Source organism: Rattus norvegicus, chromosome 20 (assembly GCF_036323735.1).
Source record: "Rattus norvegicus strain BN/NHsdMcwi chromosome 20, GRCr8, whole genome shotgun sequence".
Classification (NCBI taxonomy): domain Eukaryota; kingdom Metazoa; phylum Chordata; class Mammalia; order Rodentia; family Muridae; genus Rattus; species Rattus norvegicus.
The window spans coordinates 42,149,070-42,169,569 of NC_086038.1; the positions used below are offsets into that span (position 1 = coordinate 42,149,070).

General features: G+C 40.5%; 1 pseudogene; it reads right to left on the bottom strand.

Annotated features, from left to right (window-relative positions):
- Positions 1-17,752: 17,752 nt before the first annotated feature.
- On the bottom strand, positions 17,753-19,045 carry Setdb2-ps1 (SET domain bifurcated histone lysine methyltransferase 2, pseudogene 1; annotated as a pseudogene).
- Positions 19,046-20,500: the final 1,455 nt, after the last annotated feature.

Sequence of the window (20,500 nt, forward strand, 5' to 3'; positions counted from 1 at the left end):
TAAATAGTGATATTTTGACTTCTTCTTTTGCAATTTGTATAATTTTGACCTCTTTTTGTTGCTAATTTCTTGGACTAGGATTTCCAGTACTATATTTATTGAGTAGGTAGGGAGAGGGTGGGCAACCTTGTCAAGTCCCTGATTTTAGTGGGATTGCTTCAAGTTTCTTTCCATTTTGCTTGATGTTGGCTACTGTCTTGCTATATATTGCATCCACTATGTTTAGGTATGGGCCTTGAATTCCTGGTTTTTCCAGGACATTTAACATGAATGGGTGTTGAATTTTGTCAAATGCTTTCTCAGCATCTAATGAGATGATCATGTTTTTTTTTTTCCTTTGAGTTAGTTTATATAGTGGATTATGTTGATGGATTTCCACATATTGAACCATTCCTGCATCCCTGGGATGAAACCTACTTGATAATGATGGATGATAGTTTTTGATGTGTTCTTAGATTCGGTTTGTGATAATTTTATTGAGTATTTTTGCATTGATATTCCTAAGGGAAATTGGTCTGAAGTTCTCTTTCTTTGTTGGGCCTTGGTGTGGTTTAGATATGAATGTAATTCTGGCTTCATAGAATGAATTGGGTAGTGTTCCTTCTGTTTCTATTTTGTGGAATATATTTAAGAGTATTGGTATTAGTTCTTTGAATGTCTGATAGAATTCTGCACTAAACCCAGCTGGTCCTAGGCTTTCTTTTGGTTGGGAAACTATTAATGACTGCCTCTATTTCTTTAATGATTATGGGACTGTTAAGAAGGTTTATCTAATCCTAATTTAACGTTTTTGCCTTGTATCTGTCTAGAAAATTACCCATTTCATCCAGATTTTACAGTTTTGTTGAGTATAGGCTTTTTTTAAAGCAGGATCTGATAAGTTTTTAATTTCCTCAGTTTTTGTTATGTCTCCCGTTTCATTTCTGATTTTGTCAATTTGGATACTCTTTGTGTGTCCTCTGGTTAGTCGGGCTAAGGGTTTGTCTATCTTTTTGATTTTCTCAAAGAACCAGGTCCTGGTTTTGTTGATTCTTTGTATAGTCCTTTTTGTTTCTACTTGGTTGATTTCAGCTCTGAGTTTGGTTATTTCCTGCCTTCTACTCCTCTTAGGTGTATTTGCTTCTTTTTGTTCTAGAGCTTTCAGGTGTGCTGTCAAGCTGATAATGTATGCTCTCTCCAGTTTCATTTTGGAGGCACTCAGAGCTATGAGTTTTCCTCTTAGCACTGTTTTCATTGTATTCCATAAGTTTGGGTAAGTTGTACCTTCATTTTCATTCAATTTTAAAAAGTCCTTAATTCATTTTCTTATGTCTTCCTTTACCAACTTATCATTGAGTTGAACTTCCATGTATATGTGAGCTTTCTGTTGTTTCTGATGTTACTGAAGACTAGCTTTAGTCCTGTGTTGATCTGATAGGTTGCATGGGATTATTTCAGTGCTCTTTTATCTGTTGTCGCCTGTTTTGTGACCAATTATATAGTCAGTTTTGGAGAAGGTACCATGAGGTCTTGAGAAGAAGGTATAATTTTTTGTTTTAGGATGAAATGTTCTATAGATATCTGTTAAACTCATTTGGTTCATAACTTTTATTAGTATCACTGTGTCTCTGTTTAATTTCTGTTTCCATGATCTGTCCATTTATGAGATTTGTGTGTTGAAGTCTCCCACTACTATTGTGTGTGGTGCAATGTAATGTGTTCTTGGGTTTTAGTAAAATTTCTTTCATGAATGTGGGTGCCTCAATCACTTTCTTACACAGTGTATATTCCAAGAGAATTTAATTTTTTTTTCTGTCCCAGAATCAGCCATAACTTTAGAGAACTTCTGCTCCTGATAGTTGAGGACAAAATTGAAAACTTGCTGTTTATTAGTTAATGAGAGCAAAGTCTGATATTTGCTGTTAGTTTATGATTTTTAGTTTAGTCTAAGTTTTGAGTCTTGAACCAATGGTTCAATGTAGTCAAAGCAACATTGCCTCCAAATACTTGTGGCTCCAAAAGGCCCAAGTAGATCTTTTTATGGAAGGAAAAAGGTTGGCAGATGAGAATCTGAATGACTTTAAAGATCTAGATTGTGATGGTGACAGTCTTCTACTATGTGTGATTCCGCTAAATGCTAAAGACCCATTTAGAAAACACACAGCTGAGGAAAACCTTCTCTTTCCTCTCATCAGTCAGAAGTATGAAACTGGTCAATGATTCCCATTGCTATGTGCCCTTTGAAAGGAAAGAAAGGGACAGTTGGATTCATGGATTTGGCAATTTTATGTCTTTTAATGCATGATTTTTAAACATTATCATTCATACAATATAAGCTTTAAGATGACCACTTAACAATAACAATCTAGACATACACTCTCAATAAGAATTAAAGAAAATGTACTTTATTAATTCAATGAACTACTAAATAATTATGATGTAGGTCTATATTCTTGACACAAGAATATATAGAGAGAAACCATGGTTATATAACAAATAACATATATTGTCTGGTCCAGAAGAAACTACATTAAGATGTATAAACATGACGACTCCATGGTATGGTTAAGGGAATGGATTTTATTGTAGAAAGAGAGAAAATAGCCAGAGGGATCTAAAACAGTCCAAAATCTCTGTTTTGAAAATAGTAGATTGAATAGGGACAGTAGAGTAGACCTGGCTATGAGAGAAGCAAGAGCAGAGGGATAGAAAGACAGAGACAGACAGACAGACAGACAGAGACAGACAGAGAGAGAGAGACAGAGAGACAGAGAGTGAGAGAGAGAGACAGAGACAGACAGACAGAGACAGAGAAAGAGAGAGAGACAGAGAGTGAGAGAGAGAGAGACAGAGACAGAGAGGGAGGAGTAAGGAAGAAACAAAAGAAGAAACAGCCAAATAGCAGGGTTATAAGAAGATTGAGTAGCTGGGGCAAGGGTTGGGGGTGCCTGTGAGTTGTAGGGAGGACATTTAGGGGAGGACACCAGGACACTCTAGCATGATGTATGAAATGAGTAACAGATACTTGGGATACTGAAAGAGCCCGGAGGACAGCATGCACTGGTATGTTAATAGGTACCACAGACAGCCAGTTGTCCCTTCGGCCTTTTGGAATTTGGGAAATGGATTTTTCTTTGACTTGACAGTCCAGCCTTTTGTGGATGATAAGGGTGATGTAATCACTTCTGGAACTGCTTCTCAGCTGAAATTAGAGCATCATTGTCAGAGCTCAGAATGAGTGCAATGCTAGTCAAAGGCTGAGAGGGGAGAGGATCTATGTAACGTTAGGGAACACCTGGTTTTCTGACCAAGCATAAAGAGACAGGGAGCAATCACACTGGTTAAATTGGTTTACATCAGATATTATCAAGTCCAGGGCTCCCTGATTCCACAAGACCACCTGGGGTTGGCATGGATGTTTTGGTTCAGTTGTCACAGTTGATTTCTAGATAGTGTCTGTCAACTGACTCAAAATCTGCTGGGATAGGTATAGACTGTGGACATAAGGCAAAGTTAAGGAGCTTAGGGAAAAACCTTTATCTTGGGTGAACACTTGAAGCTTCCAATCCTGGTAGTTGGGGAGGTAGAGCAAGGAAAGAGCCTCAGACAAGCAAAGCTTAAGCTATGGATGACAGCAGTACGTGTCTGGAGCCCATTTGACCTTGACAGGTCACAACTCCCCGAAGGCTGCATGAAGTTTATGAAAAGACATTAAAACGTTCAGATGTTTGCACGACCACTATCCACAATCTGCAATGACATTCACATTGTAGTAAAGGCAGTTAACAAGTGTAATATAATAATAGCAGAAGGGAAAGAAATCTGAAACATTTCTCATGTTTTCCATACCTTACATCTTCTTACACCCTCCCAATTTGAATAAACTTCTATAAAATTGTTTATGATGAGACATAGGTGGCTGATTACTGAGAGAAGTAATTGTAAAGCAAGTTCTTTGAAATAAAGCAGTAATAAAAAGTAGCAATAGCAACAGCAGAGCTTGGGTTTGCTTTTCATATTGAACCCCGTTTTGTGAGTTTATCAGGCTTCAGTGTAAAGCCTGTCAGCTTTCTCAGAAGGAGACCTAGCAGCTCTAGAAAACCCAAGGCCTGACTACCCATACAAAATGGCAAATGTAGCCTTGTGGGAAGCAGTTGTTTGCTTTCTACTACTAAAACGAATACCATTGTGTTAGCAATACTATCCGAGGAACAAGAAGGATAAATCTGAGCAGAGAGTACACTCTAAATGGCCTCTGTTTCAATGAAAATGGCAGAGACTTACCCACTACATTGATGGTTATATTAGGCTCCTTCATAGCAATCTCAGCTGTTTCACTGGGAACAGAGGATTCAGAGAAACAGCAGTCTTTGTCTCTGGGGTGGTTTAAACAGGTATGGCCCCATGTGTTCAGAGGCTTGACCCATAGGCAGTGGTATTATTAGAAGGTGTGGCCTTGTTGGAGAAAGTGTGTCACTGTTGCGGTGGGTATCATATGTTCTAGTTATGCCCAGGGTGACACATGGTCCCCTTTTGCTGCCTGTCGATTGATATGTAGAACTCTCACCTCCTTCTCCAGCACCATGTCTGTCTGGACACTGTCATGCCTCCTGCCATGATGAAAATGGACTAAACCTCTGAAACGGTAAGACTGCTCCAGTAAATGTCTTCCTTTATAAGAGTTGCTTCAGGCATGGCGTCTTTTCATAGCAATAAAATCCTAACTAAGATAGACTCCCAGGCCCAGAAGATTGGAGACACTGACCTGTGGATGATGACCTGCCTTGGCCAGGCAAAGAAGAGTAGCCAGTGTCCTGCTTGTCCATAGTTTGGGCAGTGTCCTGGCTGGGGGTCAGGGTACTCCTTGTAAAGTCTGCTTGTGCATCTTCTTTGGAAGAACTCTTAGGGATGCTGGCATTTCTGTCTATCCTGGAAAGATTTTTTTATTAACCACCTTAAATCCCATATTCAGCACAACTTTCTGAGGGGCTTGAAGGCTAACATCTAATCTATTAAATATACCTGACTTAAAACAAATTTTTACTTGTTTTTAGATATTGCTTCAAGCTTCAAGACGTGACAGCATCTGCGGAGCGCTAAACAAAGCTTGTCCGTGTAAATTAATTACATTTGTACTTAGCATGACTACATGCATATTTCTGAGCACGTTAAAGAATTTAATCATTTACAAGGTGCTGATCATTAACTTGCATATCTCAATTATTTTTTAACAGTTTATAACACATTAGTAGCCTTTTTAAGATTAGAGCTTTACAGGTTTATCCCTGTTAAGTTTGAGTCTTAAAATTTCAGTTTACAATTTAATCGAAGATCCTATAGTCTCAAAAATAAAACTTTAAACCATAAGTACAGTCCACAGATAGACTGGGACCCTTATTTTCCTAATTCTTTCATATCATTACAGAATATTATAGTTTCTTTCTTTTTTTTTTCCCCGGAGCTGGGGACCGAACCCAGGGCCTTGCACTCCCTAGGCAAGTGCTCTACCACTGAGCTAAATCCCCAACCCCAATATTATAGTTTCTTGTATGGCTCAGTTTATCCAAATAGTTGAAGTTTAACAAGGGTAGCAAAGACAAAAAGCTAAACACACATCTTTTCAAGTCAATTTCTGCTAGACCTTAGGAATTTGTAAACTTTATTCATCAAACATACATTGTTCCTTATGTAAAAATGTTAATATCAGGACAAAAGTCATCATACAAAAATCCATCTTAATCCAAAATATCTTGGCAAAATGCTGTTGACTTCTTGCTCTAAATGGAGATATGATGAAAATCAGATGGCCCAGGAGGAATAAAACATTTTATGACCTTCCTTGGTTTATTCCACATGGTCATCTAATCAAGATGGTGGTGAAGTTACATGGTAATTACTCTCTTTACCCTTTGTAAATATGGCTGCCAGTCACATGATGGTTTCCATCCTGATTAGTCAAGATGCCAGCAAACCACATGGTTACTTTTTATTCCAAGGAGCCTATCAGGCCCACACTCTCTTTTTTTCACCTTTTTCTTTTTGACATCTATTTCTCTAAACAAGAGTTACATATACAATATGCGACAGCAAATCTATTTCTTCTTCTTTTTTTTTTTCGGAGCTGGGGATCGAACCCAGGGCCTTGCGCTTCCTAGGCAAGCGCTCTACCACTGAGCTAAATCCCCAACCCCAGCAAATCTATTTCTTAAACAAGAGTTGAATTCAAGTTACATACAAATATGTTATACCAAATTAAGATTACCAATATATAGATTTTTTAAAACTAAAAACCTTTGGCTCCAGCTTTAAGCTAACTTTTTCTTATCGATTTTATAGATTTTTTTTTTAACCATACCCAGTAAATTTATAAATCCTGATATAAAGAGAGTCTAAACAATGGTTTTAGAAGATCTTTTGAGAGCACAGAGGAAAGAAAGCATATAGATAGATTTTCAAGAATGTAAAGTAAAATAAAAAGGCTTAGAAATAAAAGACTTTTGAGATCATTTGCCTATGTGGAGATAGAAGTTGTTATAATCTTCAAGAATCTGAACTTTTACTGTGCAATCTTTGGCCAGTGATTGTGCTGTACTGAGACCAAACCATTTGCCACAGGACATAATGGAATCTCTGAATCCAGGGAGGAAGAGATCAGAAAACACAGGTGAGTATTTTGATTGGGAGAACATGTGAGTGAGAGAGCAAGGACAAAAAGGGTCAGTGCCCTGGTGACAAGAATTTCAATCTAGAGCATCTTCAAGTGGACCATTTGCCAGAGACAAATGTTCCAGACCACAAGAGAGAGGCATCTCTTTCTATGTATGGGTGCCCTGTAGAGTGAGAACAGTTATCTGGTTGCTGGTTTGACTTTTGTAGCAACAGTAGGCTCCAGGAGGGAGTTGAGCCACGAGGCAGTAGTAGGTTACAGCAGCTGACAACGACAAAGCAGGCAACTCCAAGATGACGCTTATCTGAACACCAATAGAGAGACAGAGCCTTTCCGTGTTATGGGTACTGAGAGGCCAGAGAGACTAAGAGATGTCCCGATTCACAATGGAGAAGAATGGCAGGTGGAGGGAAGACTCTAGACTTGGAGTTGAGTATGGTGGGTGTCAGAAGCCAGAAGAAATAAATGATCCACACATTAGGAGAGTCGAATCAGGAGCTTGGTTGACTTCGGTAGGAGAGACTGGAACCCTTGGAAAGTGGTGACTTTTATTGTAGATATAAAAGAGAATACAGTCAGAGATATCTGAAAGAATATAAAACGTGGAAAGAAAGGAGTAGACTGAACATGGTCAGCAGACTGGACCTGGCCATGCGGGGGTCATGGAGTGGGGCAGAGAGAGGAAGACAAACAGAGCAAGGGAGAACAGAGAGAGAGAGAGAGAGAGAGAGAGAGAGAGAGAGAGAGAGAGAGAGGGGAGGAAGAGGAAAAGAGGGAGGAAAGGAGGGAGGGAAGGAGGGAGGGAGGGAGATTAAGAAATAGCAGGGTTATAAAGAGAATGAGTAGCAGCAGGGAAGAAAGCCTGTGAGTCAGAGGTAGGCATGGACGCTGATAAAATGTGTATCAGGTCCTTGTGATACTGAGGGCCTGGAGACCAGCATGGACTTTAGTATATCAACAGGCACCACAGATATCCAGTTTCCCTTCTGCCTTTTAGAATTTGGGGGAAGAGAGTTTCCTGGAGACCTGACAATTACAGTTTTGGTCCCACTCTAAGAACACACATGAGAGAATACGGAGGAATAAATAAATAGACATACAACTTGGATAGGGATAAACAGGACACTTATGTAAAAGGGCATCAATATGATCTATTTCTTATATGCATTTTTTATTTTCTACCTATGCATAATAGAATATATTTCAAAATATTCTTTAGACTTTTTATGTTTATGTTTTATGTCTGTCTACACGTATATGTGTGTACTAAGTTCATGCCTGGGACCCTTGCAGGCCAGAATGTACTAGGTTATTAATTCTAAAAACTAAATCTGGGTGCTCTGGAAGAGCGATGAGTGCTCCTAACTGCTGAAGCATCTCTCCAGATGCGCATACACGTCTTAATAAGTAGCTTTTATTTTTCTTGTTGTTCTTGAGTCAGAGTCTTTCTGTGTGGTCCATGTTTGCCTAGATAATCTTGCCTCAGTCTCCTAAGTACTTAGTTTAAAATGTCTAAACAACACAGGGACTGAAAAATGTGATTAATTTAATGTTCACAGAAATATCATTGACAGTAATATTACTAACATTTTCTAGCTTCTTCATAATAGGCAAAAACTGAAGGTCATAAGAATCCCCACTGGGAAGCAAAGTCAGGAATTATCCTCTTTTTATTTGTATTTTTTAGCCAAAAATCTCAGATTGTCACCAGGAAGCATGCTTGATGTTTCCTTGCTGTCTCTAAGTTTCTCTTAGCCCTGTCTCCCAATATCTAGGCTGTCAAGCATTTTTAATTGTACCAGACAGGGAAGGGTGGTATAGATTCCCAATGGCTTCATAGACCTTCACTGCTGGGGAAAGTGTTTTCTGTTCTCAGTCAGGTTTTTAAAAATGGTTGGGGTTGAAACTCAGTCAAGAGAGTTCTTGCACAGCATGCACGGAAGCCCGTAGTACAATAATCCACAGCACTATATAGTACTGTGTGTGCAGCGCTCTCCTACAATGCTGACACACAACAAGTGAAGGCAGCATGCAGAGTCAAAGGTCCCTCTTGGTTCTATAACAATTGTGATGGGCACAGAATCATCTGGGGGACTCTTAATGATAGATCACCCAGATTAGACTGGCCTCGGGACATGCCTGTGATGTTTTCATTAAGGGTTCATTGGGCTAAGAAGACCTAACCTACCTGGGGCACTATCATAGCCTGAGTTGGGGTCTTGGGTTCTTTAAAAGTAGAGAAAGTGTGTTAAGGTCCAAGAATGCACACATTCATTGCTCCATGCTGTGGGTGGGGTGTGACCAGAGGCTTCAAGTTCTTGCTGCCTCAACCCCTCTGAAAGAATGAACTGAACCTGCAACTGTAAGCTAAAGTTATAATGATTTTTTTCTGTCCCAAATGAGTTGCTCTATTTTATTATGACAAGTGATATGAGACCAGGACAATAAGTTTGAAGCCAGTCTGTACTACAGGAGATCCTATCTCAACAAAACAAAGACTATTTTTGTTAAAGGATGTTTCAAATGATCAAAAAGGATAAAACTGAAAGGTTTAAAATCGGCAAGCACAAAAATAAAATAAAATAAAATGAAATAAAATAAAATAAAATAAAATAAAATAAAATAAAATAAAATCACCCTGTAGGTCAGGTGACATCTCTAAAAAAGTAGGTTATGGGGAAAGACTAAGCAAATAGACACTGCCTGCCTCCCCATCTGTTTCCTTCCACACACCAGAGGGAGGGGCCCCCTCCCTGAAGCACAAGAAAGCAGGTCTGGGAAACCTACCAACAATCTATGATGGAAACTGGAAAAGGGGCCTAATGTTTTGATTCAGCGAATATTTGAAATGATTTCATCCCAAAGAAAACTATCCCAATTAAAGTGCCAAGCATTCAGAATTCACAAACACAAAACAGATGTGACATGTGTTCAGTTCAAAACTGGCTTGGGAATAACTCTCCTGAAATCGAGTGAGGACACATTTAAACAATATAATTCATACCAGAGCATTGGGGAGGTTTTTTTCAGAACAGACAAAGGGGTATTGTGCACACATTTGGTTCTCCCTAGAGCATGCACATGCACCAAATACAAGAAGTATGGCTGGTATTTAGTCCCAAAGTTTCCACATGCTTTTTAAGTGACTGAATTACTGATCGCATAAGACACATAAACAGGAAACTTACATATAGATGGCTGGTAATGTTTTTAGTACAGAATTTTTTCAACTAATTAACCAATGGGTGAAAAAAATCTGCTTCACTACCTCAATGCTTTCCTGAAAAATATTCTGTTTCCTGGTTTGGAAAATGACTTTGGAGCCAATGTTTCCTTTGTCTTTAAAGAGACCCTCCCTAGAGATTTTCATGCTTTACTCCTCTTAGGGAAATGAAGAGTAAAAGTCCTCTGATAATTTTTCACAATAATTATGGATTGAAGAAAAACTTGGAGCTATATAGTTTAGAAAAAATAAGGCATCAGATTGGCCACATTTTAGCCAATACTCTATCCATGCATATCAAGAACTTTCATCAGTTCCAAAAAACGCTTCCACATGTTTTTAACCAGAGCACTGGCGGTGGGTCCTGAACTGTGACATTTTACAGCTAATACTGTCGGCAGTATTTTGTATGTATTGTTTTATTGTCGCTGTTGTATTCTGTTTCAGCAAGTGGGATTTCCCACATCTTGAATATGTTGCTTTAGCAACGGTTCTCACATTCAAAACAAATTCTCACAGATTTTATCCAACAAATGTGTACTGAGTAATTGCAGTGTAGAAAACACCGTGAAGTTTTCACTTGAGTTAAACTTTTGTATTGGCTAATTTTTATGTTAATTTTACTGACATTCAGAATCACATTTTCAATACGATGTTCTTTATTCTGTTCCTCAGTATCTAGGATAGGGAGGTCCAGTTGTCAACTGGATGAGATCTAGAGTCATGTGGGAGATGGGTCTCTGGACATGCCTGGGAGGTTATCTTCATTAGGTGAAGGTGGAAAGACCTGCCCACTGTAGGTGGCGCCACTCTCTGGGCTTTGATCCTGTTCTGAACAAAATGGAGAAAGGGGACTGAGCGTAAGCATTCGCCTTCTTCTTGTTTACAGATGTGATGTTAGCAGCTTCTCAGTCTCCTGTCCCCATAACCTCCTCAGTATACTGGATTAAACCCGGAACCATGAGCCAATAACCCCTTTTCTTTCATAAGTTGCTTTTGTCAGGGTGATTTACCACAGTAGACAAGAAACCAAGACTATTCAATATAATCGAGAGCGTACCTCTGTAGTCCTACTTCATAAGAGCAATTAATATAATCTGCAAGTTATACAACCAGTAAAAAAATGTATGAATCCTAGTTTAAAATGTAAAGAGCATTATGTGTTAGGCCGGGAATGTACAGATACAGTATATAGCTTGAGGCAGGGATACAATGCAAATGTGTGTGTGTGTGTGTGTGTGTGTGTGTGTGTGTGTGTGTGTGTGATGTGTGTATATAAAACCATCTAAAGTATATGGTAGAGGACATTGTTGTTCCCAATTCCCCTACCCCACTTTTCAATCTCCATAGACATACACTGCTTTGGAATGTTCTCCAACAGTACTTAGGTCATTATTTCCTACCTTGGGCTCAGTAATGTGATTTGTTATGATCAATAGAATAAGACAGAAGTGCCTATGCTCTGGCTTGAAGAGGTAGCACGTTTTCACTTTCCTTCTGGCGTCTCCATAAGCCATTAGAAGTACCTGCCATGGATAGGACACAGGTACTAGAAGGAGGAATCTGGTATTGGAGTTTTCTCCCCCTTGAGATAAAGTACTTAAATAAATCCCATCCAGTGACTAGCTTGAGCCTCGCCGAGCCTAGCTGTATTGATTTATGAGGATGCCACAACTAAGTGCACACAGGGTGAGTTAATCAACAGGAATTCCTTCTCTGAGTTTCTGGAGGCCAGAAGTCTCTGATCCAAGCAGACTTGGATTCTTCTGAGACCTGTTCTCTTGGCTGTGGATGGCTCTTTCTGCTCACACAGGAGTCTCCCCTTATGCAAGTCTGTAGCTAAATGTTTCTTACCAGGACTATTGCTGTATTAGGACCACCACGATAACTTCATTTAACTTGAAGATCTCATTTCCAAATATAGTCACATTTCAAGGTTGGGGGTAGGTGTCACGATTTAGCACAAATCAGTCAAGCTTGGTGCAGATCAGACAACCATTCTGTATTCCACAGACTCATGTGTCTGAGGACTGGAGAGAGGACTCGGTGATTGAGTACTTACATGTCTCACAGGGACCTGTGTTCCGTTCTCAGCTTTCACACCGAGGAACTGATAGCTACCTCTAACTCCAGCTGCTGGGATCCAATGTCTCTTTTGAGTCTTCACGGGCACTGGCAGACAGATGTGTATACCCTGCATCCCTTCACACTCTTCGGTGCACCTTTTTAAGAAAAAGATAAAACACATAAAATTGGTTAAGTGTGTGGGAGAGGAAGGATCTGGGAGGAGTGGGGAGAGTAAAGAATATGGTCAAAATATATCGAGTGAAAAATTTTAAAGATGTTTTGATAACTTCTTTAGTTATGTGAGCAAGAATAGTTTAGTTAGTGAGACATGTAGTGATTTTAATTTTTTCTTAGAGGTTATTGCTATAGCTGGTTATGGTGGTGTACGCCTGCAGTGCAATCCAAGCATTTGGGAAGTTGAAACAGGAGAACTAGAAGTTTAAAGTCATCCTTACCTACACAACTAGTTATGCTAGCTTTGGCTACCAGAGACCCAGTCTCAAAAAACAAACAAACAAACAAACAAACAAACAAAAAAAATGGGGCTGGAGTGATGGCTCAGTGGTTAAGAGCACTGACTGCTCTTCCAGAGGTCCTGAGTTCAAATCCCAGCTACCACATGGTGGCTCATAACCATCTGTAATGAGATCTGATGCCCTCTTCTGGTGTGTCTGATACACTACAGTGTACTTATATATAATAAAGTCTTTAAAAAAAAAACAGGGGCTGGGGATTTAGCTCAGTGGTAGAGCGCTTACCTAGGAAGCGCAAGGCCCTGGTTCGGTCCCCAGCTCCGAAAAAAAAAACAAAACAAAACAAAACAAAAAAAAATAAAAAAAAAAAATAAAAAAACAAAACAAAACAAACAAAACAAACAAACAAACAAAAAACCCAACCTGTACGCACATAATATTATTCAAGCTGATATTTCCTGAGTATAAAATATTTTCTACAATTATCAAGATAGACAATCTACCCCTACCTGATCCACAATCAGTAGAATTAAATACATTTAAATTATTTTCTTATTTGTAAACACAAACCTTTGCAAATTTGTACACATATGCTCACATTTTTTACAAGAAGCGTTCTATGTGTTTTAAATTGCCTTAACTTTTACTATAATTATTTCTCAAGATAATGTTCTGTATTAGATCTGTATACATAAGATCTTGGGTAAATAAATTTAAATGAGTAGATATAGAGCTACATTCTAATTCTAATTTCTCATGAATTGTTTTTTTACTATTGAAAAAGTTTGAAATCATATTTTTACCCAAAATGAGGACAGTAACACATGTGGAGACTATTATTTTAGTCCAACTGCCCGTGCCAGCCTCATACAGACGGCTTGAGCAAGCATGAAGAGGGTGATGTGTTTGGCCTTGGTGCGATGCTCAACAAAATAAAACAAGCACGATGCCAACAGCAGAGCTGAGGCCTTGCGGCGCCTGCTACAAACAGGATGCTGTTCTGCTACAGGTTCCTGCGGAGTGTAGGCGGAGCAGGTAGGGTACTCTTCCGTTAACACTATACTCCACAAGACTGAATCGGCCACTAAGTATCACCGCTTTAACCATCCAATGGCACGGAGGCTGCCTTCACAGCTCCTGTTAATGATCCTACAGTTGAGGAAAACCGCTTAGGTATGGCTTTGGACCAGAGATTCTTTCCCTTTGGAAACTGTGGTGACATTTCTGTATAATTTCTCCCCCAGAATGCAAGGCCGCTCCTGTGTCGACTAACACACCAAACAGAGGTATGCTTTTTCCCTGCCAAACTGAAAACCTCCGGGGAGGAAACACCAGTTTTATCCAAGCGCACAATATATTCAAGTCGATGTGATCCAGAAATTATGCAATCTCCATTCCAACCCACTTTCTTCCATTTCTGTCAGCAGATTTAGAAAGCCCCGCCTCGCGCAGCCCCGTGGAGTCCTCGTTTCTGTGTCAAGCTGTTAGCAAATGCAGCACATTTCCAAAATTCGGTTTCTAGGAGCAGACGTGCCGCAGGATCATGTGCAGGAACGATGAGTGTTTACCTTCCAACACACATTCAAAGTCTGAGACGTAGGAGAAAGAGGCTGTGAACCAAGATGCGTAGATTTTTCAATCAAGATGGGAAAGATCTGGGCCCAGGATAGGGAACCAGCTTTTATATTGAAGGATTTTTTCCCCCTTAACCCACTAAATAAAGGAAGTAGAAGAAGAGGCTGGACTATGAATAATAGCAACAACTGTAGTCGTCACAATAATGAGTAGGGCGATTGGAAGCTGTGCCTGGCGTTGAGCTAAATACGTATTCTTCATGGTCTGTTTCTTCTCCACTATAATCAAAACAGATGATGTCAATTCTCGAATCACTATTATTTCATCTATCGAAGTGAGGAACTCGAGGCAGAAAGCTTGGAAATTACTGAAAGATCTAAGACTTTCGTCCCAGCCTGGGCTACTCATTTCTGCTCTACACTAGTGAGCAGGCATTTGCCTTTCATGGTTCTTTCTTTCTATCATTTTTTCAGAGCTGGGGACCGAACCCAGGGCCTTGCGCTTGCTAGGCAAGTGCTCTACCACTGAGCTAAATCTCCAACCTCTTCATGGTCCTTTCTCTTTCAAGCTGTTCTTCCTTGGGGCTGGGGTTTGAGACAGTGTTTCTTTGTGTAGTCCCGCTTTCCCGGAACACAGAAATCTGCCTGCCAAAATGAAATTTGGGTGCATTCCTGTGTCTCTCTTTCACTATATTTTTAAGGTAAGGTCTTGCCCTGAGGTTGGAGCTGTGCTACTGGAGCCCATGGGTCCTCTTGTCTATGATTCTATAGCACCCGGGTTACAAACACAGCTAGCCAGCTATGCTCGGCTTCTCATTTGGATGCTGACACCCGAATCCAGGTTCTTTTGCTTGTGCAGTCACTGGGCCTTCTTTGCTGTCCCTGTCACATGCTTTTTTATTTGAAGATCGTTGTTGCATTGTAATAGGGAGCCAAGACTGCGTGTGTGTGTGTGTGTGTGTGTGTGTGTGTGTGTGTGTGTACACACGCATTACTCATTACAGCTACTGCCATATTTCCTGACTTACAGCCTCCTAATCTCATGGCGAGACCTATTTTTTTTTAATTGCTTTGAACGTTTTGCACAAACTCCCATGAACCAAATATATCCCGAGTATAGAGAAGACATTACACAACACAGGCCTTATGTTCTGTGGGATGTGCCTGCCGCAGGTAAGAAAAGAATCCGATGAAGAAGAAAGGGGAGGAAGGGGTAGGAGAGGAGAAGGAGAAGGAAGAAAAGGAAGAAGGGAAAGAATGAGGAAGGGAAAAGCAAGCGAGGAAGATACAGCCAATATCGCTGTTTATTCCTTTGACATAAATACCTCCATTCACACTTTCCTTCTAGGCTTAAGTCTCCCTTCTTTACCATCATCTCATTACTCATGCCCGGAGTGCCCACTGGTTGCAGAGGACATCTAGAAAATGCAAGGCTACCTTTCTTTCAGTGAAGCAAGGCAGCAGCCAACGACACATGGAGCTGTCATTTCCCGGAGCGGTGTCCTCGTACCTGTAATTCCCGTACGCATGACTTTGAAGCAAGAAGACATCTTGTTGGAGGCCAGGTTTGGACTACACAGTAAGCTGCAGACGAGTCAGGGTTGTACAGTGAAATCCTGCAACGTTTTTTCCTTCTTCATGCGGCTTTCTTCCTTGCATAATGTCTTTTTAAATTTTAATTATGCACATGTGCGTGGCTATGTGAATGGGGAGTGCAGGTGTGTACAAGACCTAGAGGCATCAGATCCTTCTGATGAGCTGGAGTTAGAGACAGACGGAGGCTGCATGATTTGGTTGCTAAGGGCCGAAATCAACTCCCACTTTGCACTCTTGACTGCTGGACCATTTAAAAGCCAGCATAATGGCTTTTAAATTTGTCTTTGTTGTAACAAATTGCAAGGTCTCTTTTTTAGGACTAAATAACATCCTTACACACTAGTCCCTCCCCCTCCCAGCTTCCCCTCCCCCTCTCTCTCCTCCTTCTCCATCTCTTCCCACTACCTCCTCGAGATCTTTACCTCCTCTCAGTTTTCATTCAAAACTCCATTGATGTGGACTCTTAGGTGACTCTGGGTCACGACTCTTGTGAGCAAGGATACAACGAAATGAATGTGCAGATATCTTTATGAAGCAGACATTTCATGTCTTTGGTTATATACTCAGAAGAGAGAATATTGAATTGTAATTGTATGTTTCATTTCCTTAAACATGGTTGCACTGATATAAATTTTTACCAACATTTATCCTTCCTATGTATCCTGGCCAACGGTTGCACTTTCTGCTGTGGATACTTCCGATTTGAGGCCATGACTCACAATGCAGTCTGAGCTGACCTCTACCCATGATCCTGTGTTTTCAGCCTTTCCAGTGGTGAGACCGCCATGTCTGCCTTGTTATGTTTTGACCTTTTGAGGACAGTTATCCCAGCAGATGTAAGGTCATCCTTGCCTGGTGTTTTTGATTTTCCTCCTCTTATTTATTAATGATGCTGAACAAATATTCAAACCACTCACTGTCTCCTTTGGCCAATTTTAATGCCTTCTTTGAAGAAATATGTCTCCTATTCACTGCTTATTTTAAAATTGGGCTGTTTGTTTTTCTATTTAATTCTTTGTACATTTTGGATATTCACTATTAAGAGATGTGTGACTCAAATATTTCCCCAACCCATTGGCATTTTCATTCATGTATCTCAGTGTAAGTGGTTCATACTCACCTGTAGTACTTTCCTGGGCCCTCTCTTTTGGCCAGTATTCTTCCTCCCTTGAAGTAGCCCCTCTTCTCCTTTCATGCTTATATAACATATGCATATAATATATTCATTAAACCTAGAATCTCCTGTTGAGGTTTGGTCTATTGCTATGTATCTCAATGCTAAATTATATACCCAAAGATCAAGGCCTACAAGGAACTCCTCCTGTTTACAAACTTTTATTGTGCAAACCTTGTTCCTTGATTTTAATCTATTGGTGACAGCCAATTACTAGAGGGACTAGGGGTAGGTGGGTTAGCATTGGAGGAGGAGAGACAGGGAGGAAAGAGGAAGAGGAAGAAGCAGCCAAGAGGGAAGAGGAACGGTGAATACATGGCCAGGAGAAACTGTAAGTATCTGGGGTACACCACTGGGGATGTAGTCAGGCTTGCAGTTAGAAGAGTGGATTGGGGTCACCCCCAGTAATTGTCACACCCAAACAAAATAACCATAATCTGAGTCTCACTTATTTATAAGCTAGTCAGGGATAAGCTGGAGTTGTTTTTACTACTGTAATAGGTGTTCTTAAATGCTTTAACCTCCTTTCCCATCACACACCAGAGGTGGTGGAAAGAAAGGTGATGAGGCAAAGGGAGATGTGGACCTTTTTATAAATAGTGCTTTGGGATGACTCCAATCTTTGCTGTCAGGATATCAGCAGTTCCGTTCACACAAGTCAGCTGCCATCCACTCGCAAATACCATTCACCAATCAGGAAGGGCAGTTTGCTCCAGAAGAAACCATGGGGCTCTGCCCATCAGCCCAAGTCCTTGTGGAAGCAGGACGAAGCCACTGGAATGTGAGGAGAAAATCTTTGGTGCGTTTTTCTCTATGAAGTCAACAAAGAAGGCAAGGTGAACCAAGGCCACAGTATTTTTTTTTTTAGAAAAGTACAAATTCTATTGTAATTTTATATTAGTATATAAAATACAAAAGTTATAAATTATAGAGTGGTAGGTACATAAAATATATTATTTACATTCTACTCGGGTAAAGTCAAATAAATGTGATAACATGTGATACTTGGTGCACACAAGTGTCCTCATTTTGTTTCTCACCTAAGACACTAAAGTAGACACAAAACATCAATACCCCGAACAAGGGAAACAGAAGCATTAGCCATTACCTCATTGACAACTGCTGTAGCTCCACACTGATCAGCTCACTTCATGTATGACTATCAGATATAAGAGTTATATTATTTTTTTTCCGACACTTAGTAAACCCACATTGGCCGAGGATTTCCTTTTCAGGCATGGTCCCAGCTTCATAACCATAATCCCATGTTAGTTCTGTTCTTGCTTTCACATACCTGTTGGTGAAGAAGGCCACCAATGGAAAATTCCTGTCATGGGTTTCTACAAACACATTCTGCCCCCAGAGATTTGGGTAGCAACTATGACTAAGGAAACGGCCCACATTTCCTTCTTTTGAAGCATCCAATAGAAACAGACTCTCCTTATTGAGCTGCACCAGGGAAGCAGATGGAATCTTTGTCCTTTCACTTGGCAGCTCCTCACCACACAAGACCTGCTGGCTTTGAGAGGCTGCAGGCCTCTTGGGACTTTTTTACGGGGACTTCAAGCACTTTTTTAGTGTTCTTACTATTCAATATGGCTGCGTGCTTACACCCATATGCTGGGGAAGCGTCTTCTCTACGTGTAGTTGTATCTATCACATCTGATTCAGTCAGCTGCTTGTCTTCAGAATATCCAACTTGGCTTGAACTTAAGTCCTTGTGAGCTCTCCTAGCTTTAGAGTTCAGGTGTTTTGAGCTGGTTTAAACCCATTCTTCTCTTCTGGGGCGGCAGAAGCTGAGTAAACGAATTCCATGTCTTTCTCATTGTAATGAAAAACATCTGTCTTGGATTTAGGTCTTCTAATGACTGAATGACGCTGAGTTCTTGAAATATTCCTATTGTTCATTTCCACGACGGGCTCTTCGAGATCACTGCTAAACTTAGGAGGACATCCCTCAGTTTTAGGACTTTCACAGTGTGTTTGACGATCTGAACATACAACTTCTATTTTCCTCTTTTTAGAGAATGAATTCTTCACAATGCGCTGTTGCTCACTTTCATTTTCACCAATATTAGTTTTCTCAGGAGTGGCTCTGCTCAGTAACCTTCCTGAATAAACTCACACAAATGTCCCTTTGTCAATGTCATCCAGGCAGCGCACTCCCCAGCCCTTCTTCTCACTTTTAAACACCTGTAGCCTCACCCGGGGGCCATGCTGGATGATGCGGTTTTGACACATCTGTCGGTTACACTTGCAGAACAGGTCGCACTCATAAATGCCAAGGCCACAGTATTATGAAAGAAAAAACAGTGTCAGCAAAGCCCACCGAAGGCCATCACAGAGAGCCAAGGCAAAGCAGTGCCACACAGCATTGTCCACTGCCTGTTGGGTTACACTTGTACCCTTTCCAAACATCACATATCCTCTCAAGTGTCTGCTCTAGCAAAACAGCACACGTCCCCTTTCCAGGCAGCTTTCAGAAAAGCACCATGGCTCTGTTCTCAGCAAAGCATTCTCTCATGTGTTTGCTTCACCAAAAACATCCTTTCATAAGACAGTTTTCAGTAAAATATCACGTGACACAACCGAGTCTCCAAAGAAAGCAGAATTCCCCATTTCATAGAAATTTCATGATATTAAAGGTGCTCTGCATGTAACCAAAAGAGAGAGGTAATTATCAGTATTACTGAGCTGCAAATCAAGTACAGTAATTTCTCTGTAGTTAGGTTTTCTTTCTTTTTTTTTTCCCCCGGGGCTGGGGACCGAACTCAGGACCTTGTGCTTCCTAGGCAAGCGCTCTACCATTGAGCCAAATCCCCAACCCCCTGTAGTTAGGTTTTCAATCATCTTACCACCTCTAAAGGATTCTGCTAAGAACTTTCTGCACTGCTGGTTTGGTGGTCGTCAACAGTCAACAGCCTTAATCTGTGTTTGTCCTGAAAGACCTTTGTGTCACCATCAATGCTGGAAGATAGCTTTGCAGGTTATAGCATTGGTGCTTCACAGGTGTTCACTTTTAGAGCTTGAAATAATTCGTCCCATGTTCTCCCTGCCTTCATAGTTGCTCATGAAAAGTTCTGATGTTTCTGCCTTTGTCTATGAGTTGTCATTTTTTCTGTGCTTTTAGAATTATTTTTTTCATATTCTATTTTTTATACCCTGACTTTTAAGAAATATTATCCATGTTCCTTAATTTCTTTCCTCTCTAGCACCAATCTCCATCAAAGATCAAGTATAGGGATCTACGCTGCACACTGGTGTGACCAGATGGAGTCAAAATCTTGGTCAGCACTGGATTCTCTAACCAAGGCAGGACACAAAACTTCAGACCCAGTGAGGCCAGTCTACTATCAAGAAAGGCTGTGGTTACAGTCACAGGCTCAGTGTAACATCTGGCATGCAAAATAGTCTCTGGGTCCTTCAGTGAGTTTTAGCACCTCACACCCATTTTGACCCAAGATACTACTAGACCCAAATCTCCAGTCTGTCAGGGCACCCTGAGTATATAAGAGATGCAGCCTGAGGCCACTGGGATGGAGACCTACTTTAAAAGCACGCTGTGGCTCCACAGAAGCCAGGGTCTCCATACTTTCTTAGTCCAATCATGGGATAGACAGGTTTTACATTTTGAGTTTTGTGGTTAATGCTGCATAAATAAGGAAATCGTAGTGAGCAGCTCTGTGGTATTACTCAGTGTATGGCCAGGTGTGGTGTATCTGATTCCCATGACACTTCTGTGTTTAG